This window comes from Panthera leo, chromosome A1 (genome assembly GCF_018350215.1).
Source record: "Panthera leo isolate Ple1 chromosome A1, P.leo_Ple1_pat1.1, whole genome shotgun sequence".
Classification (NCBI taxonomy): domain Eukaryota; kingdom Metazoa; phylum Chordata; class Mammalia; order Carnivora; family Felidae; genus Panthera; species Panthera leo.
In genome coordinates, this window is record NC_056679.1 from 49,778,728 (window position 1) to 49,793,367 (window position 14,640).

General features: G+C 41.9%; 1 protein-coding gene and 1 pseudogene across 8 annotated transcripts in view; one reads left to right on the plus strand and one right to left on the minus strand.

The window, feature by feature from the left end:
- LMO7 (LIM domain 7) overlaps positions 1-14,640 on the plus strand; it is a 193,405-nt gene that overhangs the window by 42,896 nt on the left and 135,869 nt on the right. The gene's annotated exons all lie outside the window — the stretch shown is intronic.
- LOC122224397 lies at positions 5,968-6,993 on the minus strand (annotated as a pseudogene).

Genomic DNA, 14,640 nt, shown 5'->3' on the forward strand with positions numbered 1-14,640 from the left:
CTGAGCTGAAGTCAGACGCTTAACCGACTGAGCCACCCGGGTGACCCTTATCTTTTCCATTTGAAGCTTGCCTTAAACACAGAGAAATTGTTGGTTTGGATGTTCTTTGGTCATGTGGTCCATGTTTGGACCAAAGGTCCAACCTTTGTGGTCATGTTCCATGTTCACCTGTCACTTTCATTTCCTTATTGTCTTTCCAGCTTGGTAAGACCGTTCAGGAACACTAAGCAGGTGATTATCTGAAATCCATAACTCTCTTAGAACTTAAAGTTTGGGAAAGACTCTATACAGCATTTTGTATTTGATTATGTTTATTATGCCCACACCCTCCAGTGAGAAAGCCCTGTTCCCTCTATTTACAGTTGTTTCTGCCTTTGTAACATCCTGGGTCATATGCAGAACAGCTGGAGTTGCTGAACTTTGGAAACTAACAAGGCTTATTCAGAGGAAGAAATGATGGAAAGGTATTTGTATCAGCTTTTGCCATGATACTGCTGTGGAACAAGCTCAAAGTGTAGTCTTTGGATCACCTGCATCAAAGTAATCTAGGATGTTTGTTAATGCTGCAGATTCCCAGCTCCCACCCCCCAACTCAGGCATGGAGGCAGAGGTGGAAATCTGTAATATTAGTAAACAGTCCTGTGATCCCTAATTCTCAGTACAAGAATCATTGTATTTTAGCTTGGATAATGGCAACATTTCTGACAACTGATTTTGCATTGTTGTCTTTTTTTAAATTGAGGTATGATTGACAATGAAATCCTTTTTTTAATTTATTTTTTAAATGTTTTTTATTAAAAAAAAATTTATGTTTATTTTTGAGAGAGACAGAGACAGTGTGTGAGCAAGGGAGGGGCAGAGAGAGAGGGAGACACAGAATCCGAAGCAGGCTCCAGGCTCTGAGCTGTCAGCACAGAGCCTGATGCGGGGCTGGAATGCATGGTCTGTGAGATCATGTCCTGAGCCGAAGTCAGACGCTTAACCGACTGAGTCACCCAGGACCCCGAAATTCATCCTTTCTAATATACTGATTTCTGAGAAATGGTGAGTGCCACCTCAGTCACGATTTAGCATTTCATCCCCCACCCCCCACCAAATTTTGTTGTGTACCATTTGTAGTCCCTTTGCTCCTCATCCCCTGTCCCTGGCAACTGCTGATGGGTTTTCTGTCCTTGCTGGTTATTATGGTTTTGTCATTTCAGTAATGTCCTATAAGTGGAATTATCCTATTTGTAACCTTTTGAGTCCAGCTGTTTTCTACTTAGCATAATGCATTCAAGACTTATCAGCATTGTTGGCTGTATCAGTACTTAAGTCCTTTTTATAGTTGAGTAGCATCCCTGGAATGTGGATATACCATGGTTTATTGATTTCCATTTGAAGGACATTTGGGTTCTTTCTAGTTTGGGGCAGTTATCAAGTCACTGTGAATATTCATGACAGGCTTTTTATTTCACTTGAGTAAGTGCTGAGGATGGGATTGATGGGTCTTACCATAAGTGTGTTTAACTTTATCAAAACACTGTTTTCCACCTTGGCTGTACCATTTTGCACTTCCACCAGCAGTGTGAGAGAGTTCCAGTTCTTTGACACACTTGTCAATGCTTGTTAATGGGAGTTCTTAAAATTTTCGCCATTTTACAATATAGTAGTAGTATGTTTGTAGGCATGCATCATATACTGGTTTTAATCTGCATTTTCCTAATGCCTGATTGTTTTATTTGAGCACCCAGCATCTTCTGCTGGACACTAGGCAGTAGCTCCCCTCTCCCCCAGGAATTTGTGGATGTCGGGACCAATGACACACAGCCATCAGTGGATGTGAAATCAAATTTATCACTCATATAGTGAATAGCAAGAGGACTTACTAAGGAGAAGAGCTTAAGTTTTGTCAGGAGCGAAACATGGTAAAGAAGAGTTTGGTAGATTGGGACTTTTACTGTAGTTGAGGGATGGAGCCTGGATGAACCCCCCTTTTTTTTTCAGCCAGGCTTGTATTTTCTCAGCAGGTTTGAAAATTCCATTGGTCCCAGTGGACAGATAGTGCATATGGGTTTTCTTATCAGGTTTTCCAGATGTGGGGTGAAGGGAAAGAGGAGGGCTGAGGGCTTGAAAGCTGTAGAAACCAAACATCAAAACTTTAGTTTTTCTCTTTACTATCTACTGATATTGAGCTCGTCTTTGCTTGTTATCCATACATCTTCTCTGATGAAGTGTTGAGATTATTTGCCCATCTGTTAAATTGGATTGTTTTCTAGAGTTTGTATATTCTAGAAAGAAGTCCTTTATCAGTTATGTTTTGCAAAAAATTTCTCTCAGTGGCATGAGTTGTTTTTTTTTTTTTTTTAACTCTCTTAACAGTGTCTTTCAAAGAGTAGAAGTTGTGTCCCAGCACTAATTGTCATTTAATGCAGTCATATGAGTCTGTTTTTCTTAACAGATTCCTGTTCAGCTATTCTTCTCCAGTACTTTTTTTTGTCTGTTTTGTTTTTAATGTTTATTTATTTTTGAGAGAGACAGAGACAGAATGCGAGTGGGGTGGGGCAGAGAGAGGGGGAGGCACAGAATCTGAAGCAGGCTCCAGGCTCTGAGCTGTCAGTACAGAGCCTGACGCGGGGCTCAAACTCACAAGCTGTGAGATCGTGACCTGAGCCGAAGTCCGACACTCAACCGATGGAACCACCCAGGCGCCCCTCTTCTCCAGTACTTTTAAACCCATGAGCAAGATCTTAAATTTATCCAGTGGCAGCATGCAGTAGTGGAAAAGAGTATTTTTCATGTATCCAAACTTTTGAAATTCTTGGCCATTTTTTTTTCCTTTAAAAAAATTTTACCATGGAAGGCAGAAAGTCTTGTGGGTAGGGCATGAGATTAGCTAATCTTCTTATGAAAATGTGGTTCAATATGAGAGGAAAAGAGAGGATTAGACACTCTCACATAGCCACGGGTGGCAGAGCCTGAAGGGGACAACAGATGTGTCTAAGCCAAAGCTTGAGCTCGTTGCCACATACTGTCTGTTTTCCAGTAACCATTTTACTTCATCTCTTTCAGTGAAGAGACTTAGTTTTCTCATCTTGCATATAGTGATTTACAGTTTACAGAGAGCTTTGGATGTCAGCTATTAGGAAATCTTAGAGGCCTCTTCAAGGCTTCATCTTCAAGGACATTGGGCTTTATTGGATTAGCTCTGGTAAATTCCACTTCAGCTATTTTTAAATTATTGTGTAATAGCAATAGTGGAAATTGTAAGCATGTTTTCCATAACTTCGCAGTCCTTTATCCTACAGGTAATTTCCCCAGAATTTGTTAGATAACGGGAAAAGGTTTTGCCTCTGAGTATCATTTGGTTTCGATTTTCCGTGGAATTTGCCTTTATTTCATTTTGCATAGACTTGGTAAACATCCTGTAAAAGGCAGATGTGAACTTGATGCAACCTGGGTTTGCAGTTTCTGTGAACCCTGCTGGCCACTGGGAACGAGGCCACCACACCACATATTTGAGCGTCTTTCCACTGTATAGCTAGAGTTGACTCCTGTTTGTACAAAGTGGAAGGAAACTAAAGCCTCATCCCACACTATTGTCTTCCAAAAGAATGCCAAAGAAAGAGACCAATTAAAAGATGAAAGCCAGGCAGTGTATTTTAATCTTCTCATCTGCCTGTCCTGGGTGGCCTCCAGGCCCTGTCAAGGAGAGGAAGCAGAAGAGCCTGTGGAATATTTACTTTGATTTATCTTATGGAAACTAACTCAGTACTCAGCTGTTCATGGTTTGTGCCAAATGGCTCATGAAGAACACGTTGAAATGAAAGCCATGCTTTCAGGCTTCCTTTGACTCTCCACAGAAGGGGATCCCTCCCCTCCGTGCCCACTCTGTTTTATGTCCCTCAGTTTGCATACATGCACCTCTGTCCCACCAAGCTGTCTCCCTCCACGTGTGGAGATTTTTCTGTCACTCCCCAGAAGGAATTCCTGGGTGTTCCAAGTGTTCTGTCCTCAACACAGCTGTGTTTGAGGGACAAGAGAAATCCTGGTTCCCCTATGTCTCCGCCATCTTAACCCCTACCCCCTCTCAGGCTTACCTTTGAATGTATAGCTCTGTGGAGGCCTGTGGTGGTGGCTGACTGATGCAAACATTGAAGAATGAGAAAAGATAGAGGACGTTTTTTACAGCTTAGATGTAGAGGAAGTATATGTGAGCCATGTCAAATGACAAAAAATAATACAATTTAGTAATGAGTTTATCATTTTTTCAAGGGAAAACAATCCATGGGTTGGGGGAATACAGTGCCTAACAAGAAGGGGAGCACTGTTCCTGAGGGATTTGGACTAAGAATGAGTTTTATAGAGAATCAGAAGCAACAACATGGAAACAGGGCGTGTTTGGCTTGGAGGTCAAGGATTTCCTGGTAAGGCTAGCAGGTCTTATTATCTAGGGTAAAGTGAGGTAACTAAAGCTGAGTCGGAGGGTTGTGAGTAGTGTATGTTAGGTTTCCTCGATCAGTGTTTCCTGAAAGTGCAGGTTTTCTTAGGCTTACATTTGTGACATGGGCAGAACACTGGGGTGGCTTCCATTTTGTGGGTCATGATATGGCCGTTAACTTTATCAGCCATAATTATGTGTATGAAATAATGGGTGAAAAATAACAAGAAATTGGAGACTCAGTTCTGTCAATGAGGAAATGAGGAAGGGAAAATGAGGCTTCATCAAACCCTCCCCTCACCCCCCAGGGATAAAATACATTGAAGTTGGCTTTGTGTGAGGGGGTTTTAGATATGACAGACTAATAGAATGTGTACACAAGGATCTAGGCAAAATTTGTGCAAACAATATCAAAAACAAATCCTTACTGAGAAAGAACTGGAAGAACATTTAGAAGAAGGCAGTACATGTGCAATTAGTTATCCTGTGGGGGGAATGAGGGACATACTACAGGTTCTGCCAGCATGAAGGGTATTGTTCCCATTCTGGATTTATTATTAGTGACTCTTTATAGGATATGTTTGTATAAAGTGACCGTTGGTTTTATGGGAGGGCTAATACTTGGCTGTGTCAGAAATATTAGGTCACATTGTTATTATCAGTCTTAAGTGACTGGAATAAAGCATGCATAAGTTTTGAAGGAAAAGGACTTGGGAAAGTTCTAGAACAGTTTCAGTAATTTGGGTGAAAGCCCTTATGAGGGATAGTGCTTCTGAGCCACCAGAGGGCAGTATTCATTCAACAAATACTTGTTGAACTCCATGTTTCAGAGTACCACTGAGAATTGTGGGAAAGGAGCATGGCCTCTGGAGTGAACACAGCTTTGTTCTGATTTTATGTGCTTTCCCCCTTTTCTCTCCCTAACCCCAACAAAATGGCTTTTTTTCCCCCTGGAACTTTTTCTTTCTCCCCAAGCAGAGTTATTCTACATCTTTTAGTGCGTAGGTCTATGTGGCACTTACGTTTTATTTTATTTTTCTTTAATTGAAATATATGTGAAGGAATGTAAAATGTAATTGCTATTCCTATTTATTTTACCATATGACTGAAATATTAACCCCACTGCCTCCCAGTTAAAGATTTAATGGTTACTTTTATAACATTAAGATAATTATGTCATCTGCAAAGACATTATCAATTGAGACCCTCTTGGCACTTACGACTGATTCATCAAAACAAACACTAATCTTAAAATTCCAGGATAGCATTGTTAAGCTGAATTAAAGTATAGGAGGCTCATGGGCTATGCTCTGCCAAATGGATGAAAACTGAAATGGATTTTATACTGTAGGTCTATATAAGTGTTAAAAATCCTAGTGTATGCTTATATTTCTTGACAAATAACAGCACCATTTCATTCATTTCACTAGGATAAACTCCTTAGAAAAAGACTGAAAAGTTTCCATAGTTAGCTCCCAGTTTTTATGCTTGCTTTTTGCTACTTCTGTCAATTTCATGACACACTAAATATAAGCAAGAAGATCTTTTCAGTAAATTGAGCACTTGGAGCTCCCAGCTAGATTGAAAAGTCCCAAATCCCATTTTGCTTTGGTTTCCTATCTATTCTTTGCTTCAAATCTCCATACGCATTTATTCTTTTCTTAAATAACCTGTGAATTCTCAGCCTCCTTTTTGGCTCTTACACAGTTGCGGCTAGCAACTGCTCTGACAGTTTTTACACCAAGCTCTCTGGTAACTAGCTGGTTGCTGAGTTCTTCGGTCTTCTCCTTGTTCTACTTGTCCACAGCCTGGTCTATGCTCTTGAAGTCCTGACTTACCAATTCTCTTTTTTTCTTCAAACCTATCACTGACTCCAAAAATTTGAATACACTTCTTCCCCTGGCTTAAAGATTGCCCTTCATTCTTCAACTTGTATTTTCTCCCTTCCCCTGAGTCTTGAGGTTGGGGTTTTATGCTTGGAATGTTTTTTTGCAATTCTTGAAATTGATTCCACATATTTAAAGAAATTCCAGAAGGGCATGCTTCATATGCATTTACATTTTCCTCTGTTTTGGTTTTTGCTCCGTCTATAAAGAAATCTGAGATTTGGTTTTCTAATTACCCAACCTTTCTCTTCCTGTGAGTTCAGGCTTCATCTTTAGAGTTCAAGGCAACATCATTTCACTTAGGCCAAGAGGAAGCAGTCCACGCCACAGCTTCTCTTAAAGTTCAAATCTTGAAGACAGCTCTAGAAAGGTATACTTTCTCTGCCTGGTGGCTTTACTACACCTAGAAGTCTATAACTCCGGGGGCAGATTTTCACTTCGGTCCCAGGCACAGGACAAAATGCTCAGGTCCCAGATGTGATTTCTAGCCTGTTGACACTTCCTTAAACTGTAGGTGTTTTCCAGAATAGAATGATTGTAAACATGGTCCATTTTCACAGTGGGGAGCATCCTTACTCTTCTCACTTTGGTTGGGTTGGGATCGAGCAACCCTTTCCCACCAAAGTCCTGGGAAGGTGCTGAGTTACCCTTTCTGTGGAAAGTGTGGGCCTGGCTGAGGTCTTCCATGGCCCATTCTGCCTATGCTGGGCCTCTTGGCAGGCCCTCTGGAACTGTCACCAGGAGCCAAAGCCTGTATTTTATTGTTTATTTTGTCCTGTATTTGAAATATACTCAGCGCATGCTGTCTTTCCTGTACATTTGCATCTGTCCCAGCATTTTGGCACTAATGTATTTGAATGAATAAATGAAATCCTTGGTCATTTGTCAATAACAAAAGTTGGCAAACTTTTTCTGTAATGAGCCGAATAGTAAATATTTTAGGCTTTATGGACCATACATTTCTGTTAGGACTACTCAGTTTTCTCTGCCCATTTAGTGAGAAATCTCATTGCTACTGATTGGAATCTGTGTTCCAGTAAAACTTTATAAATACAGATGGTGGGTCTCAGTTTGGCCACGAGGCTCTAGTTTGCCTATCCCCGGTTTAAGATGTATTTTTCCAAAAAATTTGGTTTGCAAATTATTTTATCTCCTGTATTGCTTTAACATAGGACTAAGAAAATGCACAGAGTGATTTGGTGAATGGATGGCTAAACAATTATTTTCTAATGACTGAATAATAATTAAAATATTTTATTTCTTTTAAAAATTGTTTTTAATGTTTATTTATTTTAGAGAGAGCGAGTGAGAGTGGGGGTGGGGCAGAGAGAGAGGGAGACACAGAATCTGAAGCAGACTCCAGACTCTGAGCTGTCAGAACAGAGCATGACACAGGGCTTAAACTCACGAACCGTGAGATCATGACCTGAGCCGAAGTCCGACACTTAACTGACTGAGCCACCTAGGTGCCCCTATGATGACTTTTTCTGATAATACTTCATATGTAAGGGATTGTCTGTATGTTGCATTTGTAAGTATTTACTTTAAAATTACACTTAAAACTGGATGTTTAATTTTAGTAAATGAAAACTTTTGATAAGTCTGTTTGACATGTGCTCTTTAAGCAAAACTAGGAGGTTTTTCTAAGCCAAACTGTGACTCAGAAGAATGTTTTTAAGAAGCTTTAAAAAATTAGTTTTGCTTCAGGTAATGTGAAAATAGCCAAAATATCTCACTGTTTATGACCTAATGACCCAATGTTTGAAGCATTATTCATCCCATCAGTCTCCAGGGTGTGTGTTGGGTAGAGGATGTTTGTTCAGTTTAGTTTCAAAATGTGGAATGGTTTATCACAAGAAAAAATGCATGATTTGTTCGGTCTTGGCCTGACTCACTGTTAAATGTAATAGGAAATGTTTAATATCATGTAGAGGTCATCTTTGTAGCCAGCTGACCTCCATGTCCTTCCTGTTAGCTTTTGTTAGGGCCCAAGATGGAGGAATTTTGGTCATGGTGCTCAGTACTTGGTCTCCTGGACTGGTGCCCATACTTCCTCCCAGACCTTTCCACTCTGCCCTCTGGAACAATTCTGTGGTATCAACTTCTGTCCCTTCCTGAGCCTTCTCTTTGCTTCCTTTTCATGTGAGACCTAGTCCTCTTTTTCTCCTGTAGCCTTCCCAGTATACTTTGCTCTTTCCCACACCCTGCATACTCCCCGGGCTGGAAGCAGTGGCCCCTTCCAGGCGAACTGAAAAGTGTACATAGAAATATCTATGCCTTATACCACGGGCTTACCTATCCAGTACCCTCCTCCTCATTACTATGCTGACTTATTTTTGTTCCTCTTTATTCAGTGAGCCCTTGAGCTGCTGCCTCACTATTTTTATTCCACCCTAACCCTGCCATATAGATACACTGTGGACCAGGAGGGAGGGCTGATCAAGTCCTCTCACCTCCAAAACCATGTCTTTTCACTTCTACTCCAGCCTCTTTTTTTGATGTCCTAATCCTGGATGTTGTTATTTCGTGAGAGGCCTTCACTTTTGCATTGCTACATCCCAGCGTCTCACTCTGCAGCCTGCTCGGTGTCTTACCTTGCAGCTTCAGCTAAACCTGCTTAGTCAACACCTCTTTACTTTCTTCCTTCTTACCAGCCTCCTGTCTTCCCCTCCCTTGTTTGCTTAGCATAGTCTGCACAGTCTAAAGTAAGCCCCTTTCTTGACCGTGCCTTCAAACTTGCTGTGTTGTCCTCTCACACCTACCTGGGAAAACCCAGCTGTTGACAGTCTGCTCAGGTCTGCTTGGTCTGCACTAGCTGTGGACCGCCTGGACCCTTGTTCTTTGGAGTGGCTCATAAGCCAACAGACACCAGCAAATTTCAGGGCTGTTAGCCCACTCAGTGTCTCTTATTTAAAAGGTTACTTACCTATGGCCTGCAGGAGTTCTACAATCACCTAATTCTTCTCTAGTTACTTTAGGGTCCTGCATGCTTGCATATAGCTATTCGTGTTCCCTCTGGTTAGCCAGGCAATTTTAGCTCTTTTGACCTGGAGTTTCACTTCATCCCAGATATCAAATGGCTGTGCCTTTCCAAATAGTGTCTTCCTGGGGAATAACCTCTCTCCAGGCGATTGAATGCATTTTGTCAAGGCTTATAGAAGGCAGGTAACACTGGTAACCTTCAGTCTTATTTTGACTTCAGACTTTGATTAGATCATTAAAGAGGGCCTTTTAGGTAAATGTGAAGTAGATCAGAGCATTTCTCCCAGACAAGCTAGAGTTAATAAGGCACTGTGGGCACTCTTGTGTAATCTGGTCTGCTCATTCTGAGGGTTAAGCCTACATTTTTATAGTAGCTGTAACTTTGCTTAATTTCTCATATAGAGATGCTAGGAACTGGCATGTACAAGTCTTCCTCATTCATAGCCAGAGCTATCATTTTGGGTCAAGTGCATGGGTAGCTGAATTACCTGGTCTTTTGTGGTTATTAATACAGTCATCTGGAGAATCAGCTTAGGGTTCAAAAAAGTAACATTCGTTTTCATGGCATAGACAGTGGTCATTCTCATCAGCAAAAGCACTTATTAAACAACCACATTTTGAAAAATGTACAAATACAGCTGGGTAAATAATGAAGGCAATTTTAAGTCTTTTTTTTGTGTAGTACTGACATTTGTTCTATTATTAGCTTGTTTGTGGAAAAGAGGCTTTCATTGTGTGGCCATTAAGGAATTCATCAAAATTTCATATCGCCTATGTGTGTCCCCATTGTCTGTGGCTGCCATCTGGCTCTGCTTTTGATGGGGGATGATAATTATTTCATACAGCACTGCCAGTCCTCCTGACTACCTTCACTGAATCTGTTTGCCTTCTCCTCCAGCTTTTCCATCTTCTGACTCCATTCCCTGTTCCAGGTTGTAGACTAGCTATCATCCTCTGTTAGGGGAGGAAAATGGTAGTTGATGCTGGCTCTTGGCTTTTCCCTTTTCCCTCAAGATATTGGGTAGGTCTCTCAGCCACTCCGAGTGTTTTCCACATCATAGGTACCACCTGTCTGATCTGGGACTCTTCTTTCTGAGTTGTGGCCTGAGAGGCAGTGAGGCTGGCTGGCTTGCCCAGCTTCTCCTTTTCCTGGCTGCCTTCTGTGGATGTCAGGCAGTAGCCTGGTCTTGCCCCATCTCATCATACCTAACTTTTTTTTTTTTTTCAGAAAGTCAAAGTCTTTTTCCTGAGCTGTGCTCTTAAAAATTTTTTTTTTTAATTTAATGTTTATTTATTTTGAGAGAGAGAGAGAGAGAGCATGAGCAGGGGAGAGGTAGAGAGAGAGGAAGACACAGAATATGAAGCAGGCTCCAGGCTCTGAGCTGTCAGCACAGAGCCTGATGTGGGGCTTGAACTCAAGAGCTGCAAGATCATGACCTGAGCCGAAGTCGGACACTTAACCGACTAAGCCACCCAGGCGCCCCTGAGGTGTGCTTTTTTAGTCTCTGAATCTGAATTAAACGTTCTCTATAATACCTCAAGCAACAGTTTCTCTTTTCTCTTAACCTTTGGCTTTAGAGGAAGTTAATTATTTCTTATTACTTACAAGTACTGGTGTTCAGTGGGAAGGGAGAGAGAAGATGTGTAGAACCTGGATGTCAGTTGCTCACTTCAGTAAAGTTTCTGTGTAGCACAGAAGAAAAGTAACTACATAATGACAGAATGGCTCAACTCTGAGTTAGTGGATCAGAAAATCAGTGTCACAAAGATGTAGAGGTAGAAGGAATCTTTGTGGAGCAGTAGTGTTTGGGGAAGACATTTGACTTTAATGGAGGGATGAACATATTGGAGGACATGGAAATTTTTGTGTTCAGGCAGAATCAAGGATTTCTGTGTGAGAATCCAGGGGAGAAAGGCTGAAGGCAGACAGGAAGGCCTTATTCTATAGACCAAATGGACCTTTGGAAGATTTTGAGCAGTGTTTTTTTGTGACAAAAAGCTTATTTTGATTTTTAAGGAGCAATAGGCAGGCATTGAAGGAGAGTAGATGCAAAGGAGGTTAATTTAGGCAGTGCAGTCAGTATGAGATAGTGAAATGTTACATCTGCCAGACAAGAAGGCTAGACCTTGGTGGAGAGAAGTACGCAGACCTGGATGGACAGGGAAGGTACATTCTGATGCTTTGAGTCTGGGTATCTGGGAGAATGTTGGTATCATGATTTCAATAGTGAATTGAGGTGTGGCAGTTGAGTGTTGGGTGAGAGGGTGAGGTCTATTTTACATGCTGGCTCTGTGGTGATATAAGCGTGCTCAAGAGGAAATGCTCAACTGGGAGCCATGAATGTGGGGCCAGAGGGACGTCCCAGGTAGGACCTGAGTTGTACACGTAGGACGACCTGCTTGGAGTTTATATTGGAATGAACAAAGTTTAGAAGGTGGAGGAAGAGCTCTGAGTAGGTGAGCTGAAGAAGAATTTGAAGGAGGGAGTGGTTGGCAGGTTAAGCTTCACAGTTTCGAGGAGGGTGAAGTAATCATGAGAAAGCTTCCAGATTAACCATGCTTGCCTGCCTCCCACACATCCTGTCACACCCAACTGCTCTCTGCTATGGATCCTCCTGAGTTTTGCCTGAACACCCAGGCAGAGGTCTTCAGTTTGTTATGATTGGCTGTCAGCCTGTATTATCTCCCTTCTGGAGTGTAGTTCTAGGCTTGGAGAGCAGAATCCATCTGTAAACTAAACCCAGAAGTCTCATAGGACGCAGATTCTTGTGCTCCCTGGTACGATGTGCTCCCTGGTACGATATCAGATGAGAGAGTAGACATCCTGACCATTGAGAGGAGGAATCATGGAAATCTCACCCAATCAAGGTGAATTATATGTTTGGCCTAGAACATTTTCTGTATCTGGGGTTTGCTTTCTCTAGAAGTGCAGATAAGTCCATTCTGGAGCATTTTATTGTGGTAGAAATTTGTTCCATGAGTAGGCCCCAAATCTACAGTTATACAGACTGCATACTTTAATGTGCAAATATTTCCACTAAAAGTCTCAGCATATATTTGTGCGTTTCAAAGTCAGTTTTATAGAAACACATCCAGAAGCTCTTATAGAATTAACAAAGGAGACAAACTTGTGATATTAACATTTAAAAAACAATCAGCTTTATTGAGGTATAATTGATAAATAAAATTATAAGGTATTTATTTTTCCTTTTCACCAAATGTATCTTGGTTTTGTGTTAAAGTATTTTGTTGTATTTTTTATGTACTTGGATCTAGCCATTAAAAATAGAGGACACTGGGGGCGCCTGGGTGGCCCAGTCGGTTAAGTGGCTGACTTTGGTTCAGGTCATGAACTTGCAGTTTGTGGGTTTGAACCCAGTGTCGGGCTCTGTGCTGACAGCTCAAAGCCTGGAGACTGCTTCGGATTCTGTGTATCCCTCACTCTCTGCCCCTACCCCACTCGCACTCCGTCTCTGTCTCTCAAAAAAAAAACAAAACAAAAAAACCCCATTAAAACAATGAAAAAAAGAGGACAGTATTTCCTGGGCTGGTTTATACCTTTACCCTACCAAGAACATGCCAGCAGGGGGTAGCAGAGAACAGGAACTAATTTCCCACTTGTTTTCCTTAGACTTCCAATAAAGAGCCAAAGCATTTGGAGCTGGGAGAAGCTGTGGTGATTTATTACAAATGCTTTTTCTTCTCTTATCTATTCTTTTCTTTTTTAAAGTTTATTTATTTATTTATTTTGAGAGAGAGAAAGAACACAAGTGGGGAGTGGCAGAGGGAGAGAGAGGGAGAGAAAGGATCCCAAGCCGACTCTGTGCTATCAGCATAGAGCCTGACGGGCTGGAACTCGTGAACCATGAGATCATGACCTGAGCTGAAATCAAGAATGGGATGCTTAACCCACTGAGCCACTCAGTGCACCCTCATTCTTTTTCTTATAAGGAAATCAAGACTCATAAGAACCCCATGGTTTCATAGTAAAACCATGTTTATCTGAGACCATTCTTGGCAAGACTCAGTAAAGGTGCTTCTAAAAATGGTGAACTTCTGGGTGTCGACGCTGGCAGTTTGAATCAGGACTTCTTAGGGAAAGGCCTGGGTTGTTCTACAAGCACCATAGGTGATTCTTCTACAGGCTAAATTCTGAGTCCACAAGCAAGAGTCCTTCCTACAGGGCAGGAGTTGTCCTAGGCCTTGAGGATAAAATGAAAAACCTCACGTAGGTTCAAAGGGACATGCCTGCAGGGGCCAGCCAGGTTGTGTATATGAATGAGAAAGGGCAGAGGTCAGCTGATATGGCAGCATAGGGTTGTCACTGTCTGGAGAGAGTGTACTCCCCCCGGCCTGTCATGGACTCAGGGGCAGCCTGTTGGGGCTGGGAGGTAATGCATGCCCAGTGTGGTCAGATGGTTTCTTTTTTAAAGAGAAGTTAGCAATCCAGAACTTTGTTTTCTGTTTCCCAACTTCAACATGTTGTGTGGGCCAAACAAAACATGTCTACAGGTTGGAGTCAGCTTATGGGCTGTGATAATCTCCTTTAGGAACTTAGGCTGGTAGGTGAGTCATAAACGCGAATACACATTTGCCATTAGGTGCTGTGAATGTCAGGAGGTAAACGGGGCAGTGGGGCAGAAGGAGCCATCAATACTGCTTGAGGGAAGTCATGCTGACTTCCTGAGGTCCAGTTCTTAAGATCACCGATAATTTTTTTGAGTAAAACAATCTCATTCATTCTTTGGGGCAGAGTCTTCCCTCTGTTTCCCTAAAAGGGAACACACATACCACTCTTTTTATGTCTCAATATATCAGAATAGCATTAAAAAATTATTCTCAGTGCTTCAACCTTTGTAGCCTTGAAACACAGGATTCCAATAAAGAGAAATGAAATTATTAGTCAAGGACTTTCTTTTTTTTTTAAGGTTTATTTATTTTTGAGAGAGAGAGAGAAAGAGAGAGTGCACAAGCAGGGGAGGGGCAGAGAGAGGGGGAGAAACAGAATCCGAAGCAAGCTCCAGGCTCCCAGCTGTGAGCTCAGAGCCTGATGTGGGGCTCAAACTCATGAGCAGTGAGATCATGACAACCAAAGTTGGACGCTTAACTGACTACACCACCCAGGCGCTCCAGTCAAGGACTTTTTAAACTAATAAGTAGGTATGTTATGGAGCCATCAGAATATCTACTTTTTAAAAATTTACTTTGGGGGCAGGGATGGGCAGAGAGAGAGGGAGAGAGAGAATCCCAAGCAGGCTCCGAGCTGTCAGCACCGAGCCCGATGCAGGGCCTGATCTCGGAGCTGTGAGATCAGAACCTGAGCAGAAACCAAGAGTTGGGCACTTAATCAAC